The sequence below is a fragment of the Aquarana catesbeiana genome, linkage group LG13 (genome assembly GCF_042186555.1).
Source record: "Aquarana catesbeiana isolate 2022-GZ linkage group LG13, ASM4218655v1, whole genome shotgun sequence".
NCBI lineage: Eukaryota > Metazoa > Chordata > Amphibia > Anura > Ranidae > Aquarana > Aquarana catesbeiana.
This window is the reverse complement of record NC_133336.1, coordinates 146,406,914-146,430,158: the sequence shown is the minus strand read 5'-3', so window position 1 is coordinate 146,430,158 and position 23,245 is coordinate 146,406,914. Positions and strand designations below refer to the sequence as shown.

The window sequence follows — 23,245 nt, the reverse complement described above, 5'->3', positions numbered from 1 at the left end:
TTTACTCCCTGGGTCCGCAGTGGCCGTGTGTTCTGGTTTCGCTTTATCACCATCCAGTTTGCCGTGTGATGTTGCAACTGCTGTGAAGTGATTTTGCTTATCTGCTTTTATTGACATGTGAGTTCACTGGCGCTGTTTTAGTGTGAATAAATTGATGTGTTTTAACGTTATTACACTATTGGAGTATTTCTTTCATTCCATATATGAATTCTTGGTTGTGAGGAGATTAACCAGTGTATAGCAGAGGAGACCTGGGTCGCATGTTAACCCCCATGAGAGTGGGTTGGAGGCTCTGTACGGCCAAACACGAGAGTGGGAGGACTTAATAGCTGGTGAGTTTGAACTTCAGAAGGGAGTGGAATCACGTCACTGAGGTGTGGTGACATCTGCGGATCACGGTTGAAAGACTTTGAGGACACCTGCACCTTTTCTTGGATTTTTTTGCATTTTATCACTCATTCATCATCACAATTTCAGTGGACTGTTTTATATATTTTTTATATTTTTATTATTTTTGATCTGTTTTATTTTACACTTCACATTTGGATTTCACTGCTGCTAAGGAATATATATTGTAGTTATTATTTATTCTGTACTGTCACGTGGTGAATTTCAGCATATGGTCATCACACTATAGCCTTTTATTGGGGATACTATTAGTTCACACTAGAGTGTCACATTTTCTGTTTACGTTTTTTAAGAGTGATTTTTATTGCATCTTCTATTATTTTGGAGAGTCAGCACACTTCCAATTCACTCTATAGTGACAGGAACGGTGAGATCCGACCCTGTCTTGCCACTATTAAGGTTAGCGCCACTATCCGCCTATACCATTGAAGGGTGGATTCAGTTTTTATATACCTTGATCATTTAAGTGGCAGCTCTGTTTGGGATTTCCATCAACGCGGACGGGGTAATACAGGTTTGGGTGGGCATAATCTCCTGGTTACCTTTCAGTTTACAATTTTGTAAAATTAGCTGTGTTGTTATCTTCTAATAATGGTTTTAGTGTATTTTTAGCAAAAATATTGTTTTGATAAACATTTGAGCAAATACCACAGGGCCTAAAAAAGAAGTAGCACCTTCTTTTTATTCCAGAGGTCATATGCTTTCAGAAGATATATGGTTTGGGGGTATTTTAAAAACTTTGAAATTGATTTGGATTTTTAGAGAAATTTTTGGGTACGTTCGATTTTCACCATTTTGTAAAAAGGTGCAATTTAAAATTTACAAATATTTGTTATTTATTAACTCCATACAGGTTAAGCTTTGATATTTAGAAGGGATGTAGCAGGAATTTTGTAAAGTTAGCTTTGTTTTTATCTGCTAATAATGGTTTTAGTGTATTTTTTGTGAATACAGTGGTTTGATAAACATTTGTGCAAATACCGCAGGGTCTAAAAAATCAGTAGCACCTTCTTTTTATTCTAGAGGTCATATGCTTTCAGAAAATAAGTAGTTTTGGGGGTCTTTTACAAACTCTGAAAGCTATAAGTGAAAAATAAAAAAGCAGAGGAAAAATTGCACAGAAGAGGAGGATTGGGGCTACTCTGTGCAAATCCAGTACACAGGGCAGGTAAGCATAACAGGTTTGTTATTTTTATAGAAAAAAAAAAAGACTTTTAAATGACTGTAAAAAAGACAATTGTTTTTAAAGTTATTGTTTAGTATCTGAATCTAAATGCAATCTTGTCACTTGTGGAATGATTTTTATGATGAAGTCAAAAAAGTGTTAAATTGGTCGTAAACCTTACAAAAAAATAAATGCACTGGCTCTTTAAATTAGTTAAATGTGATCTGTCATGTTCATATTATATTTCTGCCTGCCAAAGTTCTAATTTACCTGGTTGATGCTGCCACGCTGCTCCTCCTACAAGTGAACTGACTACACTAGCATGGCAGCCAATCCATGCTAACGTGGTAAGTTTTACACCTTGCCATCATTCCACTTAAGATACTCTGATATGCTGAAGAATTTGCTTTTGCACAGTTCACCTGTATATTCCATAGTCAGTACATAGCCACCCATCAGCCTTGATTGACAGTGCATTTCCCTTGAGGGGGAAGTGACGTTATGCTGCCGGGACTGATTGTGTTCCATTGTCATGGAAAAGCAGACGCTCTGTGGCAATGCAATTTCTTATAATGACGTACATACCCCAGCAGTGCACACACCCACCGGCAGGTTCATGCATTGCTGTGGAAGCAACAGTGATCATGTGACCTGCACGTTTGAAGCTGGAGAAACTGTAAAGGCAAGTTCTTTAAAAAACAAAAGCAAAGCACACTATCAATATAGGCTTAATTTTACCTAATGAAAAGCAATATTAGTAGCAAGGTTTACAGCCACCTGCCCTCCGGAATATTTACCCCGCTTCATGACTATGTTTTTGCAAAAAAATAGGATTTTTATAACAGCTTACCTGTAAAATCCTTTTCTTTTGAAGAACATCATGGGACACAGAGCCATAGTAATTACTATGTGGGTTATAGTCCACCTTCAAGTGCTGGACACTGGCACACCCTAAACAGGAAGTTGCCTCCCTATATAACCCCTCCCACTACTGGGAGTACCTCAGTTTCGTAGCAAAGACATACACATGTATACTAGAAATAGGGGCGGGACCTCTGTGTCCTGTGATGTACTTCAAAAGAAAAGGATTTTACAGGTAAGCTATAGCTATAGCTATACAGGTAATCCTATTTTCTTAAAACACTTCCTGCCCACCATATGCAGAATGATGGCCGGGAAGTGGTTCTGTTATCCTGACTGGGCATCATACGACGTCCAGCAGAATAACATGGGGGCGCAAAGTGCAGCGATCGCGGCGTGTCAGTATGACACCCCCCATATCCGATCGTGATAAGAAGCCTCTGTCAGAGGCTTCTTACCATGTGATCGGCTGTGACCAATCACAGCGCATCACCGCGTGAACCAGGAAGTGCCGGTAAACGGCATTTCTCAGTTTGCGCTGACAGGGAGAGCTGATCAGCAGCTCTCCATGTCAGAGGGGGGTCTGTGCTGATAATCAGCACATTGATTATCAGCACAGCCAGTGCCCATCACAGCCGCCTGTCAGTGCTGCCAGTCAGTGCCCATCAGTGTTGCATATCAGTGCCACCTATTGGTGCCCATCAGTGCTGCATATCAGTGCCACCTATCAGTGCCCATCAATTCTACATATCAGTGCATCCTCATCAGTGCCCATCAATGCCACCTTATCAGTGCTCATCAGTGAAGGAGAAAGCTAAATTTTATAACCGAAACAAAGAAAAACTTTTTTTTCTCCAAAATTTTGTTCTTTTTTAGATTGTTTAGCAAAAAATAAAAACTGCAGAGGTGATCAAATACCACCAAAAGAAAGCTCTATTTGTGGGAACAAAATGAAAAAAAAAAAAAGTTTGGGTAGTGTAGCATGACCGCGCAATTGTCACTCAAAGTGTGACAGCTGAAAGCTGAAAATTGTGCCTGGTATTGAAGTGGTTAATTGTACATCACGGGACACAGAGTCATAGTAATTACTATGTGGGATGTCCCAGAGCAATGCCAACTGAGGGGAGGGAGACAACAAAAGTAGGGCACCATGAGATCAGAGGACTTATACTGCTGCCTGCAGTACACTGCGCCCAAAGGCGACATCCTCATGTCTTTTTACATCCATCTGATAGAATCTGATAAATGTATGGATTGAAGACCAAGTTGCTGCCTTGCAGATTTGAGCCATGGAGGCTTGGTGATGCACTGCCCAGGAAGCACTAACAGCCCTAGAGGAGTGCGCTTTGATTTGAGAGTATAGAAACGACCTCTTTAAACCATAAACTTGAACGATTACTTGTCGAATCCATTTAGAAATAGTACATTTCAATGCTGCCTGTCCTCTTTTGGGACCTTCAGGCAACACAAACAAAACATCTGTTTTCCGAATCTGAGAAGTTGCCTTTAAGTAGACTTTGACTGCTCTCACCACATCAAGAGAGTGATTTTTCTTCTATAGAACAGGGTTCTGGAAAATAATGGAGGGTAGAACAATATCCTGGTTTAGATAAAAAACCTGATACTACCTTCGGTAAAAAATTAGGATGAGGATGCAATACTACCCAATCCTTGAAAAAAATAATAATATGGCTCTTTACAAGAAAGAGCAGCCAATTCTGATAGCCTTCTTGCAGCAGATATGGTTACCAGAAAAAATAGTTTCCTTGTCAAAAAGGACCAAGGGAATATGTTGTATCAGCCCAAAAAAAGGCTATTTTGTAATGCCGACAAAGCTAAATTCAAGTCCTAAGGGTTCAGGGGGTGATCAACCGCAGATTAAGCCGTGTTACCCCCTGAATAAAGTTACAAAACAAAGAGTGCGAAGCAAGTGGTCATTGAAATAATACCGATAAGGCCGAGACCTGTCCTTAGAAAGCACTCAAGGCCAGCTTTATCTCTCACCCCATCTGCAGAAAGTCAAGGATTCTACCTTTGACCTATTTCCTGGGGTGCAACCCCTGGTTTCACACCAGGAGACATACACTCTTTGTTATATTGCAGCCATTTGCTAAAATCATTTAAGTTCATTTTTTTCCTCATTAAATGTACACACAGCACCCCATATTGACAGAAAAACACAGAATTGTTGACATTTTTGCAGATTTATTAAAAAAGAAAAACTGAAATATCACATGGTCCTAAGTCTTCAGACCCTTTGCTGTGACACTCATATATTTAACTCAGGTGCTGTCCATTTCTTCTGATCATCCTTGAGATGGTTCTACACCTTCATCTGAGTCCAGCTGTGTTTGATTATACTGATTGGACTTGATTAGGAAATCCACACACCTGTCTATATAAGACTTTACAGCTCACAGTGCATGTCAGAGCAAATGAGAATCATGAGGTCAAAGGCCTGAAGAGCTCAGAGACAGAATTGTGGTAAGGCACAGATCTGGCCAAGGTTACAAAAACATTTCTGCTGCACCTAAGGTTCCTAAGAGCACAGTGGCCTCCATAATCCTTAAATGGAAGACGTTTGGGACAACCAGAACCCTTCCTAGAGCTGGCCGTCTGGCCAAACTGAGCTATCGGGGGAGAAGAGCCTTTGTGAGAGAGGTAAAGAAGAACCCAAAGATCACTGTGGCTGAGCTCCAGAGATGCAGTCCTGAGATGGGAGAAAGTCAACCATCACAGCAGCCCTCCACCAGTCGGGGCTTTATGGCAGAGTGGCCCGACGGAAGCCTCTTCTCAGTGCAAGAGACACATGAAAGCCTGCATGGGGTTTGCTAAAAAAACACCTGAAGGACTCCAAGATGGTGAGAAATCTCTGGTCTGACGAGACCAAGATAGAACTTTTTGGCCTTAATTCTAAGCGGTATGTGTGGAGAAAACCAGGCACTGCTCATCAACTGTCCAATACAGGCCCAACAGTGAAGCATGGTGGTGGCAGCATCATGCTCTGGGGGTGTTTTTCAGCTGCAGGGACAGGACAACTGGTTGCAATCGAGGGAAAGATGAATGCGGCCAGGGATATCCTGGACGAAAACCTTCTCCAGAGTGCTCAGGACCTCAGACTGGGCCGAAGGTTTACCTTCCAACAAGACAATGACCCTAAGCACACAGCTAAAATAACGAAGGAGTGGCTTTACAACAACTCCATGACTGTTCTTGAATACCCCAGCCAGAGCCCTGACTTAAACCCAATTGAGCATCTCTGGAGAGACCTAAAAATGGCTGTCCACCAACGTTTACCATCCAACCTGACAGAACTGGAGAGGATCTGCAAGGAGGAATGGCAGAGGATCCCCAAATCCAGGTGTGAAAAACTGGTTGCATCTTTCCCAAAAAGACTCATGGCTGTATTAGATCAAAAGGGCGCTTCTACTAACATTTAAGAGGGTCTGAATACTTTCCGTCCCCACTGTATGCTTCCCAGGCTCCATAATATATAATTATGGAGGCCGACTCCCTTGCATTAACCAAGGTAGAAACCACTGAACCTGACAGCCCACGCTTCTTCAGAGTGTGGGTCTCAATAGCCAAACCGTTAAATTTAGCGTTTGTAAAGTAGGATGGAATACCGGACCTTCCAAGAGAAGGTCTGGCCGTGGCCCTGCTTCCCTTCCTGCTTGATCCTGCGAAGTAGTCGTGGATGCAGGCAGAATAGGAGGGAATGCATAATCAGTGAGAACCGATTCCATGGGAATAGCAAGGTATCTGTTCCGCATGCTAGCGGATCCTTTATTTTGACACCAAGTTGTCGATTTCTTTGTTGAACCTGGATGTAAACAGATCTATGTCTGGGATCCCCCATCTTTGACATATTGACAGAAAGATATCTGAGTGAAGGAACCATTCTCCCGGGAACAGCTGCTGGCGACTCAAGTAGTCCGCCTGCCAATTTTCTATTCCTAGAATGAAGACCGCCGATAGGCAAAGCACATTGTTTTCTGCCCAAGATAGGATATGATTCAGCTTTCTCTGGGCTGCACAACTTCTTGTGCCCCCTTGGTGATTAATATAGGCCATTGCTGTGGCAAAGTCGGATTGAATCCTGGCAGGACAATACCGTAAACTGAATGTTCAGGCCCTCAGAACCAAGTGCTCTGCCTGAATTTCTATAATAATGGGCTAGGCCATTTCTGATCTGGGCCACTTTTGTGGTAACTGAAGGAAGGATTTTCCCCCTTGTAGATTTTTGGATATTAACCATAAACTGAGGCTCTGGCGTACCCAGGCTACAGCACCTGGTATTTCCAGGTGATCCATCCGGGTACTAACCTGGCCCGACCCCGCTTAGCCTCCAAGATCAGACGAGATTGGGCGCTTTCAGGGTGATGTGGCCGTAGGCTTTGGAGTCAGAAACATTGGAAATCTAGAGCTTGAATTCTTTGTTCCAAGCTGATAGGATACTGTATTGCAGCAGTTTTGAATGGAACTGAGCATAAGGAATGGCCTCGAATGAAGCCACCATCTTTCCCAACAACCTCATGCAAAGTTGAATAGAATAAATCATCCTGCTTCGACCCCCTAAATCAGTTCCTTTTATGGTGCTGATCTTTGCCTGGGGCAAGAATACCCTTTTCTGGGTGTACCTATGATCAGACCAAAGTATTTTAGCCTTCTTCATGGTTTTAAAGAAGATTGCTCCTAGGTTCAGAATCCGACCTAGATATTCCAGGTAGTTGAATGTGGCGACCATACTTTGGTCTAAACGGGCTACCGACTGGACCATCAAGAACAGATCGTTCAGGTAAACCATAATCGTTATACCTTGGGACCTTAATCTGGCTAGAAGAGGGGCCAGAACCTTTGTAAACACTCAAGGTACAGTAGCTAGACCAAAAAGCAGAGCTACACACTGAAAATTAAGATTTTCCACCTTGAAAAGTAGATATTACCAGTGAGCGAGGAAATAGGCATATGGAAATATGCATCTTTGACATTGATTGACTCCAGAAGTTCTCCTTCTTGTATGATGGAGATAAGTGATTGGACTGACTCCATGCAAAAAAAAAAAAAAAAAAAAAAAAAAGAGTGGTTATATTCAGGAATTGAATTTATATTTTTGAGATTCAAAATGTCCATTTTGATTTAATCCCAGCCTCTGCTCTTACATGGGGGCCACCATGATCACTTTTTGCCAAAAGATGGTCCAATGCTTGAGAGAAAGACTTCCTTTTCTCTGGATCCTTAGGAACGTTTGATCTGAGAAAACGAGGAGACTCTTGGAACTCCAGTTTGTACCTTGGAGCTACTGAGGAAGTTCCCATTCGTCTTGACACTCTTCCTGCCAGATCCTTGAGAACTGCAGAAGAATTCCCCCATTGAGCAAGCAGGGGCGCCTCCTCATAAAGAGGCTTCAGTATCTTGTAGGTTTCCTCCCCCAAGACCTCTTTTGAACCTGACGGCGGAAGCCGTCGTGACTGCCTGGAGGCTGATGCCCCTGACACAGAAGAAGGAGCTTTAAAACGAAAATACATTTACTCCTTTTCTTAAATGGCAAAAGGGGTACTTTTTCCACTAAAATTTCTTTTAATGTATTATCCAAATCATCCCCAAATAGCTGTTTCACCGCAAAAAGGAAGACTAGCCAGGAGCTTCGCATGGTGCTTAGCGAAGGGCGCAAGGCCTGAAGGATAGAATCTCTCATAGCAACTATTGCAAACATAAAGCTGCCAGATCCTGGGCCTGCTGAGCAGGATAAACTTGAACACCTGTTTAAACTGGTCTCTAAACGATTAAGCAATTACTGTCAGCGCAGGCTGACACACTCAATCTGCCAGAGAAAAAAAGTGTTTTTTTTTGTTTTTTTTAATAGGATTTCCAACTTTTTATTCGTTGGATCCCTAAGCATTTGAGCATTGTCTGCTGGACAAGTCAAACCCTTATTCACAGAGGATATAGCAGCGTTAATTGCTGGTAAACCCTACTTAGTGAATTTCCTCCACCATAGGATAAAGTGTGAAAACTTTTTAGGAGGGAAAATAATGTTTATCTGGGTGATCCCCTCAGATACAAAAAAGCTTTTCCAACAATGAATGGACAGGAAAAGGCATGCACAGCTTGAGGAGGCTTTAGCGAACCCAAACACTCAGTTAAGGGTACATAAATGTGGAGTAGACCATTCAGCAAGAAATTGTACCTTCAATCTTAAGATTAAAACAGTTGATTCAGCTCACCACGGTCCCCTGAGGGAATTAGTCTTCTGCCCCTAGTTCCTCAGTTTGAGGGTCCTAGGTATTGGAAGAGAACCTGTCGCATTTTGACCCACACTGGGATGCTATTAAAGTCGCTAAACTTTTTTTTTTTTAAAAAACCTATCACGGCTCAGGAAAAAAAGATCTTTTTAGTAAAATAAACAGGGGCTGCAGTGTTGAAAACAGTTGCAAACTTTTCATGGCCCCGATGTTCACTCTGACCAGCCACCCCCTCTCAGGGAAGTATGCCATTTGTAGAGAGGAGTAGACTTTCCAGAGCTTGAGGGAGACCCTTTTAGCTCTTTTTTGGGGGTGTTTCAACCCTCCCCTTCTGACCTTAGCCCGATGCACAAAGCAGAGGTACTACCAGAAGAAATTGCACCCACTGCTTAAGCAATAGTCCAGCCACTGCCGCTGCTATTAATGCACAACCTGATGCAAATAGTAAATGTGTCAAATAGGAAATGCCTGTGTCACCAAAACCTCTTTCATGCTCCTCTTTGCTCTTATGTCTCTCCGACAATTTTGCAGCCAGCACAAATGGAGTTTTTTTTTTTTTTTTTTTTAAACACACTTCCGCGTCCCCCACATTGCATCGCGCCCCCTCCTTTCTCTTTCAAAAAAAGTTTTCCCTTGCTAGCACGGGCCTCCGAGCCAACGGGATCGGCTTGTGAGTGAGGGAGGGATGGCGTGGAGGAGCCCTGGAAGCCGCTGCCGAGTAGGGGCAGTGAAAGAAAACGGCATTGCCAATCGTTTTTAGTTCTCCCTTATACTCAGCCTCATAAAGAGGGGAAGAGTTCAGCCCAGGTGGGGGTGTCTGGAGGAAGCAAAACCCCCCAAACTTCTGGAGGTCTGTCTGCTAGCCGAAGGAAAAAAAAAAGTCTGCTGCTTCTGTGACACAGCGTGATCTCTGAGCAAAGCATGAGAAGGTATGTGCTCCATACAGCCCCCAGTGGTGACATTTAGGCATGACAACATTTACTTTAAAGGAGACATTTTATAAGAAAATTTTAAAATTCTTTAGAAAACTCCACTTACCTTTCCCACTGCAGGGTTTTCTGTGGTAAAACCAACAGACCCAATCTTCACCCTTCACGGTGGGTTCCGTTAACAAACCTTCAGGAACCGGGGGCCCTCAGGGAACCCACAATCCTGGACCTGTAATAGCACCCTACCAGTAAAACCTTATGGCCTTTGCATACAGCTCACGCTCGGTTAACTGATGGGGGGTGGGATGGGGGGGGGGGCAGAGATGACAGGATGTGTTATTATTTTCACCCCGCTAACCCATAAAACCCATACCACGCCCTCCCACTTTTTTTCCTGTGCCCCCCCCGTCTCTTTCCCCCAATTTTTTTCCCCCTCTTCCTTTCCTTTCGCTTTCCCCGTCCCTCTCATTTCTCCCTCTCTTGCCCCTATTTTTCTTTCAGCCTCCATTTGTTCCCTTTTTCCTCCTTTCTCGTTTTCGTTTGTGAAATCGGATTTCTGATAATATTAAAGTACCAGATACAGCAGGGTTGTTGACCATCTATATATAAAAATGCTTAGGTTTATAACAAAGGTGCTAAATAGAGAATAAGTTTATATGATTCCCTGATTGCTTTGCATCCGGTTTTCTTTCTGGTACATAACGCGACATTAACAATATTTGTAACTCACAAAACCTTTTGTATGAGGTTCCTGCTGTTTGAATTGTAACATTTATCTGTTTTGAACTTCAATAAAAATTTATGGAAGAGAAAAAAAAAAAAACCTTTATGGCCTTAATACCAAAAGTACTGGATCCCGGGATCCAGCTCTCTAAAAAGAGAAGCGTTTACAAGCAGAACCTCGTTTCTTCGAATATGAGGCCCGGGCACCAATCAATTTGGCCTAAAAGACACTTTGAATGGATCTGGCTGCACAGCTAGCCCCAGCAAGGATTGCTCCAGTGGAGCTCAGCACAACATATCTTCACTCGTGACCAACACTTTAGACACTGGCAAAAAGTAGTGGGAGAGGTTATATAGGGAGGCAACTTCCCGTTTAGGGTGTGCCAGTGTCCAGCAGCTGAAGGTGGACTATAACCCACATAGCAATTACTATGGCTCTGTGTCCCGTGATGTACAATTAAAGAAAAATCCCATTAAAGCGGAAGTAAACCGCCAGCAATATATATATATTTTTTAAATATGCAAGGCAAAAGTTATACATAGTTACATAGTAGGTAAGGTTGAGTAAGGACAATAGTCCATCTAGTTCAACCTGTTGGTGTGTGTGTTAGTGTCGATAATCATTTGCCATATCCCTGTATATGGTGTTCACTAAGATGCACGTCCAAGAGTCTTTCATAAATATCAATACTCCCTGCTGACACCACCAACTGTGGAAGAGAGTTCCACATCCTTATCGCCCCAACAGTGAAAAACCCCCTGTGCAGCTTTAGATTAAACCGCTTCTTCTCTAATCTCATTGTGTGGCCACGTGTCCTCTTACACTCCCCAAGACTGAATAGTTTCTTTCCTATGCTTGGATCGCCATTAAGGTATTTGTAGAAAGTTATATGCCCTCTCAAGTGTCTCTGCTCCAGCGAGAATAAATTTAGTGCTTGTAGTCGTTCCTCCTAATTGAGGTCATCCACAGGGCTGTCTTAATGCATGGGCATCCCTGGGCACTGCCCAGGGGCCCCAGATGTATAGGGGACCCCATGATAGTCTTGCATTACATCATACATACCAACTGTCCCATATTTGCTAGACCAGTCAAGCTTTTTACTAAACTGCCCCAGGATGGCCATTTCCTGAGCAGCATTCTTGAACATGTGCTGTGTCTTCCCGATTCCAGAATTGTGCCCTCCTGACCCCTTGTACTGTGCCCTTCTGCCTCCACCCCTGTACTGTGCCCTTTGTGTTGCTTTTTATATTGTTTAAAATAGATTTTATTGAAAGTACTAATAAATATATGTTTAACTCTATCAACTAATTCCAGAGAGTAGGTGCGTAAATTGGGGCCCCTGTGCATTACTTTGCCCAGGGGCCCATGATGTTATTAAGACGGCCCTGGTCCTCCAATCCCCTTATTAATTTAGTTGCCCTTCTTTGGACTCTCTGCAGCTCCAGCACATCCCTTCTGAGGACTGGTGACCAGAACTGGACAGAATAATCCAGAAGTGGCCTTACCAGAGGTTTATAAAGTGAAAGGATTATAGTTTTATCCATGCTAATATTTTGCTTGCTTTGGTAGCTGCAGCTTGATATTTCCACCTATTGCTAAATCTGTCTTCTACTAGGACCCCCAGTTCTTTCTCTATCCTTGATTCCCCCAAAGGTTCACCCTCTATTGTGTAGTTTGTATTTTTACCTCCAAGTGCATTTTACATTTCTCCACATTAAACTGCATTTGCCATTTAGTTGCCCACTCTATTATTTTGTTAAGGCCTTTCTGTAAAAATCCTATATCCTGATGTGAAGTTATTGGCCTCCTTTTTTTTGTGTCATCCACAAAAACTGAGATTGAGCTATGTATCCCATCCTCTATAGCATTTATGAATAAATTAAACAGAATTGGTCCCAAGACAGAGCCTAGGGGAACCCCATTTACCACTCCAGACCAGTCTGAGTGCAGGTTATTTATCAATACCCCTTGGACACTCCCCAGTTTTCTATCCAAGGACAAACCTTATGGTCTATGCCAACAGACCTCAGTTTGTAAATTAAGCATTCATGGGGAACTGTATCGAATGCTTTTGTAAAATCCAGATACATCACATCCACAGGCCTCCCCCTATCTAGAAGGCAGCTCACTTCCTCGTAAAATGTTAACAGGTTGGTCTGGCAAGAACAACCCTTTGTAAACTCATGCTGACTACTACCAACGAGATGGTTCTCTTCAGCAAATTCTTGGATATAGTCCCTTATCATCCCCTCCAATAATTTGCCTACTAATGATGTTAAGCTGACTGACCTGTAGTTTCCAGGAATATGTCTCTGCCCTTTTTTGAATATTGGTACCACATTGGCTTTTCTCCAATCAGCTGGTACCAATCCTGTCAGTATGCTGTCCACAAAGATTAGGAATAATGGTCTGGCTATAACCTGAGTTTTTTTGAGGACTATATGGTGTAAGTCATCTGGTCCTGGTGATTTATTTGTGTTAAGCTCATCTAGTCTTTCCTTGACTCCGGCTCTGTTAGCCACAAGAGTACATCCTGTGACGTGTTATTAACAATACTGTCGTGGTCAGAATACCCCTCCTTTTCCTGTGTAAAGACTGTGTGTAAAGACTTATAATGTGTTAGTATGCATCACATACTAGCATATTATGTGAAACTTACCTTAGAATCCAGGGGAGCGCCGTCACCGCTGACAGGGCTTCCAACAACTTCCTTCCGTGTGAGCGGACTCTGGCTGTGTGAGCGGCTGGAGCCGCGATGTTACTTCTGTGCATGCACATAGGACCCACCGTTTATGGCACAGGACTCTGAAGGAACGGCCGGGGGGCCGTTCCTTCAGATCGCATGCTCCGGTGACGTCACTGGCTGCAAGTACAGCAAATATCTCCTAAACTGTGCACATATAAGGAGATATTTACAGTATCTATTAAGTATTTATTTTATTTATTTATTTATTTATTTCAGGTACTTATATAGCGCCGTCAATTTACGCAGCACTTTACATATACATTGTACATTCACATCAGTCCCTACCCTCAAGAAGCTTACAATCTAAGGTCCCTAACTCACATTCATACATACTAGGGACAATTTAGACAGGATCCAATTAACCTACCCGCATGTCTTTGGAGTGTGGGAGGAAACCGGAGTACCCGGAGGAAACCCACGCAGGCACAGGGAGAACATGCAAACTCCAGGCAGGTAGTGTCGTGGTTGGGATTCGAACCAGCGACCCTTCTTACTGCTAGGCGAGAGTGCTACCACCACACCACTGTCCTTATTATAGGCTTTACTATAGGTACAATTCATGCATGGGAGTTTACTCTCACTTTAAGCTATATTGATTAGTTTGTGCAAAAGTTATAGCACTTACAAACTATGGGATATATCCCGGAATTTCTATTTATGTATTTTTTTACTAGTAAAGGCGGTGACCAGCAACTGCAATATTGCAGCGGACACTGACACTTTTTGTTAACCAGTGACACCAATACAGTGATCAGTGCAAAAATATGCACTGTCACTGTACTAATGACACTGGCTGGAAAGTTGTAAACATCTAGGGTAATCAAAGGGTTAAATGGGTGCCTAGCCAGTGTTTTGGTGTACAGTGTTAGGTGTTTTTACTAGGGGAAGAAATTGATTTTCTCTCCCCAAAAAAGCAGGGAATACAATCTATTACTTCCCTGCTGACAGGACAGGGCTCTGCCTTGTTTACATAGGCAGGGCTCTGCCCTGTGTAAATTCATGGTGATCCCTGGGTGATGGCGGTAACCCAATGGCCAGCACCCGGTGATCGACATCTGCTGTGTTTAATTACAGCTCAGCCAGGTCACGGGCAGCACACGCCCCTATATACAGAAGTGTCAGATCACGATCTGGCTCAGCTGAGCCGCCGTATATGTATGATATACGGTCGGCAAGCAGTTAAAGCGCATACCAAGGCAAAATTAAAAAAAAAGAGACCTGTTGATCTGCTAGAAATGCACTTAGTTCTTATTTTCCTATTGTGGGCTGACATCATAAATTTTTGTGTGCATCAGTCCTGCTCAGGTTTTTTTTTTTTTTGTGCTTAACTACTCAATCCACTGTCTTCATCTCCAAAGCGTAAGCACCAATTGATTTGAAGTCCCAAGATAAGTAACTGGGAGAACTAAATATATATTTTGAGATAACAAAGGAAGCGTGCAAAGGACACAGGATAGCTCAGAATTTGTAATAAGATATTTTTGTGGTTATATAACAAACAACAAAATGATTTTGATGGTTTATTTAAAGTATAACTAAGTCTGAAAAACCATGCGATCTTGTGCCATTTTGGTGCGAATGTGATGCGATTTCAGCCATACAAAAACCGTATGGCTGTATTCGCACTGCACAGACATGGCCTGTGATGTGCACAAGAATCACATGCAATTTCTGCAATCGCATTAGTGTGAACCCAGCCTCCAAGGTAAAACTTTTTTTTTAAGGTTTGAACAGAGTGGAGAGGGATTAGAACACTTGTAAATGTTTTTATTGTAGTCATTGCTCCAGTTAGGGCTCAAACTTTAAGAGTTTACTTCTCCTGCTCTTCCTGCCGCCGCCATTTAGCAGCTGCAGGAGGAAAATGTTCATTATGCTTTTCAAAACAAAATAAAAAATCTACTTTTTGCACCATTTCATTTCATTGTGGCCTGCAACTGGTCACTTAAGTGGCCCTCGCTCTTCAAAAGGTTAAGCACTCCTGCATTAGGGAGATTCACCCTATTTGTCCTGTTTACCATTATCATCAAAAGTGAAAGTAAAAGAAAATCCCACATTTTGGGTTCTCCCCAGAACAGTAATATAGAATAGTATTTTTCCAATGGGGACACTAGTTCTAGGCAGGAAAACTAAATGTGGAGGGGGTTGCCAGTATATACGTTGCATTATAAGCATTGAGAATAAATTGGAGTGGAGATGCTCAAAGTACAAAGGGGGTGTAATGCCATTTATTGCTTTGAAAAATAATTCATCCAATAATTCATTCTAGAATTTTTCATCTTCTTTAGAGGTTTTTTTTTTTTTTTTATCTCAAGCCTGGTATAAGCAATACTCAGGGATGTTTAATTCCTATCGCCTGACAGCTGGGACATGCAGCTCTGGATGACGGACAAGAAGTTTTCTTTACATTTAGCCCTGCTGTGGGCAAGCAGCAGGGTTTAGAGCCGATGGTTGTCTCTCTCTCTTGTAACAGTACACACACAAAAAATCCAGCGCTCAATGGGTTAAAAACAGTCCGCAGCAGATGAAACTCTTGTGAATAATAAAAAAAGTTTTTTCAAAAATGCAGCTAATAAAACAGTCCTGTTCACTCACAATAATCAAATGAAAAATAGCTTACGTAGTCACCCTAAGTCCGCTGAGCAACCAGGAGCTTATGCTGAGTTCCAACCAGAGCCGTTCTCCCAAATGACGGGAGAGAGGGGAGAAGAATGGATGAGCACAATGGAAGGTGAGACAGCCAACTGTGTCCCTGCTGGGTCAGGGTGTGATCCCTAGGGACCTGCTCACCTACATGCAGATGGAGATCAGCGTGCAGAGGGGTAAACCACATACAGCAAAGCGATGGAGCAGGGCTCCATCCCACGAGTGCCAGTGACGTCAGGCCAGCTAAGACACTGACTCAGGAAGGGAAAAGCCTGGCGTTGCTGCGGTGAATCAGCTGTAGATCTTTCCTTCACACGCTGTGGGGATGTAGAGCCCTCTGCTGGAAGGTCTAAGTATGACAAGCTAAAAAGCTGTCTAGGCTACCACTGATTGCCCAGAGATAAGTCCAAAAGCTGTGTGTAATGTTGCCACGTTTCGCACACCTGCGCTTTGTCACAGTCAAGGAGATGGGCAACCATAGAGATTTAAATAGTCTAAACTTGGCAGAAAAAAATTGATTTGGTGGGAAGAATTAAACGAGCTAAGGGGCGGAAACATCTACTTACTACTCATCAACCCCTCGTTGCTCAAAGGATTTACAAATAAATGACCAATACTACTACCATCAATTCATATTTGGTCTAATTCAACATATGCCTACTAAAATCATTAAAAAAAAAAAAAAAAAAAAAAAACTATAACCTCTTGTATAACAATAAAACATGGAAAAAAATCACTACAAATTCATAAAAATACATATTACCAATTAATTTATGTTCATAGAGAATTAGAAAAAAATAATTAAATACCACATATATTCAAGATAAAAAAACTTATACAAAACTACACATTTCTAATTCTTCAAGAGAATTGAACATCCATATATAGATATATATATATCCATCATATATGTATATCCAGAACACTTCTCTTTTACATAAAAGAGAAAATCTCTCATTAGTAGTTAGTGTTCCTTTTGGAATAGTTTCTATCACAAAAACCTCCAGACATTTTATGTCTTTATTGTGGAAACAATGAAAGTGCCAGGGAACACTATGCTCATCACATCCCTTTGCGATATGTCTACGGTGATCCCCTATTCTTGCACGTAATGCCCGAATGGTACAACCCACATAGAAAAGGCTGCACAGACACTGTAGGACATAGATCACAAAATCAGTAGAGCATGTAATGACCTGCCTGATTTCATAATTTCTTCCTAAAATAGTAGTGATCATGTTAGTCCCATGGCTAATAGAGGTCAGGCATCCTCTTTTTTGCACTGGAAAATACCTTTCCTGTCATCAAAATATGGGGGATCCCAGAGGGGATCTAGTTGGTTTATTTGTTATCTTACTAGGTGCCAATAAGTTTTTTATGGTGCGAGCTCTGCGTAAAGTGACTTGTGGAACCTCAGGTCGTACCAGAGCTAGGCGTTGATCTAGCAATAGAATGTTATAGTTTTTTTTTATTATTTTAGAAACAGATTTAAATTTATCACTATGATTATTTGATTCCTCTCTCGAGACCTTCTTTCTGGGCAGAGGGTTCATGTTAGACAAAAAAGCGTTGTTAATTCACGTAGATAATCTTTCTCTTCAAACTTTTGTCATCATGGCCCCTTGTTCCATATAATCCTCCACTCTCGAACAATTTTGTCTCAGTCTATTGAATTGTCCACTAGGAATATTACTTTTCCATGTGGAGTGATGGCAGCTTCTAAAGTGGAAATAGGAATTGCCACTAGTAGGCTTAACATGATTTTTTGTATTGACCTGTTTTGGTCATGAGATAATACTAGATCCAAAAATACAACTTCATTAGAATCAAGTACATGCGTAAAGGACAAACCCGTGGGGTTGGCATTGCAATGGTCCACAAAAGGAAAGGAACAACTCTGGGCCCCCGCTCCATAGGAGTACAACATCATCAATGTATCGACCAAAATACACAAGATGTTCAACAAATGGATTGTTGGCCCAGATATTGTCCTCCTCCCAGTGACCCATGGTTAAGTTGTCATATACTGGGGCAAAGTTCGCCCCCATGGCTGTACCCCTACGCTGTAGAGAGAATTGCTCGCAAAATGTAAAATAATTACGTTTTAAACAAAATTCATTAGTCTGGATCAAAAATTGTGACTGTAATGAGTTAAAATCTCCACTTTTAGATAAAAAATATTGTATGGCCTTTAAGCCTATTTCGTGGGGTATGGAGGTATACAGGGAGGTGACATCAAGAGATGCCCAGCAATATCCATCCTCCCACTTGTAGTGTTGAAGAGCATCAATCACTTCACTTGAATCCTTAATGTACGAGGGCAATTGACAGACCAGGGGTTTAAACAAAAATCAATATATTTAGAAAGACCATTAATAAAACTGTTGGTGCTAGCCACAATTGGTCTTCCCGGGGGAATGAACAGCTGCGCGCAGATACTTTTATCTTTTTATTCTTTTATTTCTCCATCACGGTAGCACAGGAATAATTCACACTACACTTCCCGGGGATTGAACAACAATTTGTGTGATAGAAATACGGGGTGCTACATTCTGATGGCAATATGAATGGTCTCTCTTTATTAGTGAGCACCCCGTTATTCCACGCCTCCTGTACCAAGGTCTTGAATTCCTGCTGAAATTCCGGTAAGGGATCAGTTCGTAATTTCAGATAAGTATCTGTATCAGCTAGCAACCGACTGGCTGCCTTAATATAGTCTACACGATTTTGTATTACCAGACTACCTCCCTTATCAGCTTGCCTAAAAATGATGTCCATATTGCCCATTAGATTTTTTAGTGACAGACTCTCCTCTTTACTTAGATTTTGATGTTTCTGAGTGTTTGGTGTGTCACAAAGTGATAAGAGATCTTTATGCACGGCTTGATATGTTTCGATATAAGGGCCTTTAGAATTAACTGGAAAAAACTTTGATTTGGGTCTAAACGACTTATGTATAACAGATGGTTCCAATCCAGATGTTGGAACGTTTTTTTTTGGTTTAACATAGTCATTTTTTACTTCTGTTCGAGTCCCAACCACGACACCACCTGCCTGGGGTTTGCATGTTCTCCCTGTGCCTGCGTGGGTTTCCTCCGGGTACTCCGGTTTCCTCCCACACTCCAAAGACATGCTGGTAGGTTAATTGGATCCTGTCTAAATTGTCCCTAGTATGTATGAATGTGAGTTAGGGACCTTAGATTGTAAGGTTGTTGAGGGTAGGGACTGATGTGAATGTACAATGTATATGTAAAGCGCTGCGTAAAATTGACAGCGCTACATAAGTAACTGAAATAAATAAATAAATACTTGTAGCGCAAATATATATATTTAGAATATATTCCTTTCGCAGCATAAACAGGTAATGATCCTGCATGTAATCTGTTGGCGCTCGTCCCGCCCCCTCCAAGGCCGCAGATTGGCATGGATCAGGCTGCACTGATGGCAATGGTAAGGCTGCATTCAGGGCAATGGTAAAGCTGCATACAAAGCAATGGTGAGGCTGCATTCATGGCAATGGTGAGGCTGCACATGGGCACTGACCCTTATTTTGCTTCTGTATTTAAAATTTAAGTTTTTTCCTGAAACTTCCCTCTTAAAGTGAAGGTACATGGTTATACGCCGATAAATACAGCATATCCAAATAACACACCCGAGCTCATCCTTAGACTCTTCACCACACACAGCCACAAAGGCAAGAGAGTTCTTATTGTGCAGTGTGGCAAAATGGTCGGCCCTCAAGCATGTTCACTTCATCAAATCTGGCCCTCTTTGAAAAAAGTTTGGACACCCCTGTCATAAAGAGTAGCTGTCACTGCCTATTGTTGTCACAAGGGATGTTTACATTAATTTTAACTTTTTTTTTTTGCACCCGTCCCACATGCACGCACACAGCAATCGCCCCACACATGTGAGGTAACACAACAAACTTCAGATTATGAGCAGTAATTCTAGCACCGGACCTCCTGTGTAAATCTAAAGTGGTAAACTGTAGGGGCGTGGCCTGGCACCGGACCGAGATGGCTGCCTGAACAGCACGCTCCGGCATCCAGGGCCGACATTCCAGCTTTCATTAGCGATACAGCGGTAAATTTACAACACAGAGATGGCCAAGAGAAGCAGCGCCGCCGCCCGCTCTCAGACGGATCAAGTCACACAGCTAAGCTGGACCATCCCGGAGATATTCCGGTCTCAGCACGCGGCCGCACACACTCAATCACAGGCCTCCACGCAGGCCCCGACTCCGTTCCTGAGCCACGAGGCGGTGAGTCATCCCAGCCAGCCCAGCACCTTAGACCCTGGGGAACAAATGACAAGTGCCAGGAATGCTGTACAGCCATCCCCGCTTCTTAGCATGGCAGACCTACAGCTAGTGGCACTAGATATTAAAAATACTCTAACAGCCGCCATCTCAGACCTTAAAGCGGTCACACCACGCCTAGAGACTGTAGAGTCTGCCGCCATGACGCATGGCACAGCCATAAGACAAGTACAACAAGTCACAGACACCCACGCATGGAACCTCATTGAGATGCACCGCCACCTTGTGGACTTAGATAATAGGGGGCGCAGACGCAATTTACGCATCAGGGGGATCCCGGAGACTATAGACACCACACCCCCTCAATTGCAACCAACGGTGTGGGCCATCTGTAACACCCCCCTTGGCAGACCCCCTGACGCCCCCATAGAAATGGAGAGATGCTACAGGGCCCTTAGACCCAGGGGTCGGGAAGGGGACCCCCCCCAGGGACACAATATGCTGCTTAGTCAGCTACACCCAGAAGGAGGACATATTACGCCTAGCACGTGACCAAGGTCAACTCCAGCATGAAGGTTCTCCCATACAAATATTCCAGGACCTGTCGGCCATTACGCTGCAACACAGAAGGGAACTCCGCCCCCTTCTCAACGTCTTACGAGACAGGCATATCATATATCGCTGGAAGTATCCATTCTGTTTAGCTGCGACAGTGGGAAATCGTACAGCTCTCCTGCGTACTCCAATGGATCTGCATAATTTTTGTAACACCCTGGGCATTCCGGAGGTTGCTGTAACTGAATGGTACAGTTCGTTCATGCATCCTGAACCCTGGAACTTTACACAACAAGAAGTGACTACCCGTTCGCAATGCAACCGTCAGAGGCGCCACAAATCAACCTCCAACTTGCCAAGGAGACAAGCAGATTACATCACGGATCGGGATCTGAGATCTTCGCCCTCCTCGACTCGTCGGAAGACAGCGCACTAAACCTAAACCACCAAGTTTGTGAGTAACCTCGCACTTTACACCATCACACTCCCCCTGTTGGCATGTTGACCGCCACCGCAGTTCTTACATTTTTACCCGGAGCCGTTATCTTACCACTTCTCTGAGGCCCCTATGTATGCTCCGCCGGGTTTTTGATGTTCTGCAGACGCCTTCTAGGTTCTGAAGTTATACTTGTGACACAAAATACTGTTCTACAACTTACTCCCCCTGATCCGGCACACGGCTACCTACTGTAAAACATTTGGTGCACAATACCTCTATTACGTTTATATCCCAGAGAGGCCTTCCTACCATTGACGCTATGCAGCGATGTGCTTGGCCGTGGTACTTGCCCTTTTCTTTTGTCCCCTGTCTTTTTGCTCTCCCTCAGGCCTGGACTGCAAGCTGAAGAACCACACAAACAACTTCCTCGGCCTCGGGAATTGATGACTTGTGGACTCGCATCAGGTTTTCTTTCTCTAGTTTATGATGAAACCTTTCTTCTGAGTCTAACCCACAGCAGGCACTTTAAAGTGAACTAAAGTTATCATGGTAGATTTTGTGTTCTGCAGCTGTGTGTTATTAATACTTAGATGTAATGAACACCACTTGCATCTCTTACAATGATAATATGTAATATATGCCTCGTAGTACCCCAGAATAATGTGATAATCGGGAAAGACAATTGACCCACCATGCTACTTGGGGCTCTGACATCTCCGACTACAGCATCTTTACACCAACACCCAGATTGGTGAGCTCAACTTCTAGTCCCCTGGAATTCAACTTAACACTGTACTAAGTTAAGTGTTACCCTTGCATGTCAAAGACATATGGAAGCGGAAACTCGGACAACTGCAGGACAGTCTGTTTAAGCTCTGGCCTACGGGCAATGGGATCAGTATACTTTGACCCACGCCCCGCATTAGGGGAAGCCCAATGGGATACAGACCCTGGAGTTTCCACGTCTATTATTCATACTAAATGCCCCCCTTCTTACCCTCAAACCTGAACCGGGAAGCCTGATAAATAGGCCCATTACCTACTAAAGGAATCATCTCTCGGCCCCTCCTCTCGAACATTTCTGTTACTTTTGTTAGCTATACGCTGTTGTACAAGTTACTGTTTCATTTAATGTTAGCCCTGGTTTGTCGATGTTGCTTATACCCCGGTGCTAGTCTCATAACCCAACTCAGGGCAGCAGGTCCCCCCTTGAACTAGTTCTGGCTAACCCTCCACTTAACCCATCTTTACTCCCTCCCTGTCCAACTAGGTGGACTAGCAGGCCTGTTTCCACCTCCGGAAGTTAAGTGGTGATCCTATCGCCTCGCTTACACTGCCGCTTGCTTGCACTCCCCCCCCCCATTTTTTTTCTCTCCCCTTTTCCTTCCCTACCTCTTTGCCCTTTTCTCACCGCCTTTACTACCCTCTCCAGCTACAGGATTATCCGAAGCCAGCCACTTTAAAATTAAACACGTCGCACAACCCAACACGCTCAGCTCCCCTCTCTCTTAGAATTTAAAGGATTGAACATACCGGAAAAACGCAGCAGTGTCCTGTGACTTCAACATATCGCTAGGCCCCCTAACAGATACCTCAACTGGGACTTCCTCTCTTCCATACGCCAAATTAAGCACCAACTTGCATCACTGACGTCACATGATACCTGGAGAACCCTCTACCCCCGAGATAGGGACTACACCTTCTTCTCCCCTCCACACAAAAGGTATTCACGTTTGGACTACCTGTTTGCGAAACAGACGGATCTTCCATACCTTCATAGTGCCAACATAGAGACAATATCTGACCATCACCCTATCACTGCCACCTTGTGGTTTCCTGAGATAGTCACCACCACCACAACTTGGAAATTAGATGCTTCTCTTCTTGCAGACCCTGGAGACTTGGCAAATCTTAGACAGGAGCCGAGGGCCTTCTTTCTCCGCAATGACACACCGGAGGTTTCCCCCATGACACAGTGGGAGGCTCATAAGTGTGTCATCAGAGGCCAGCTACTGTTGGCCTCAGCGCGGAGAAAGAGGGAACGAGAAGCCCTGGTACTAGCACTATCTGATAAGATATGCACTCTAGAGGCTCAGCACAAACGCACATTAGTGGTGGCAACAGCACAAGAATTAACAGACACATGCTCCCTTCTACAAGAGGAACTCTCCAAAAGGGCACGCCGACGTACTATCTTGACACAAAAACTGTTCTATGAACACAGTAACAAGCCAGGTAGGTAGCTGGCCAGAGCCACTCAATAACGCAG

The 23,245-nt window shown here is 43.3% G+C and overlaps 1 protein-coding gene and 1 pseudogene across 6 annotated transcripts in view; both read right to left on the bottom strand.

Annotated features, from left to right (window-relative positions):
* Positions 1 to 23,245, bottom strand: part of NDUFAF1 (NADH:ubiquinone oxidoreductase complex assembly factor 1) — a 470,741-nt gene that overhangs the window by 314,289 nt on the left and 133,207 nt on the right. The gene's annotated exons all lie outside the window — the stretch shown is intronic.
* LOC141120659 (5S ribosomal RNA) lies at positions 6,715 to 6,830 on the bottom strand (annotated as a pseudogene).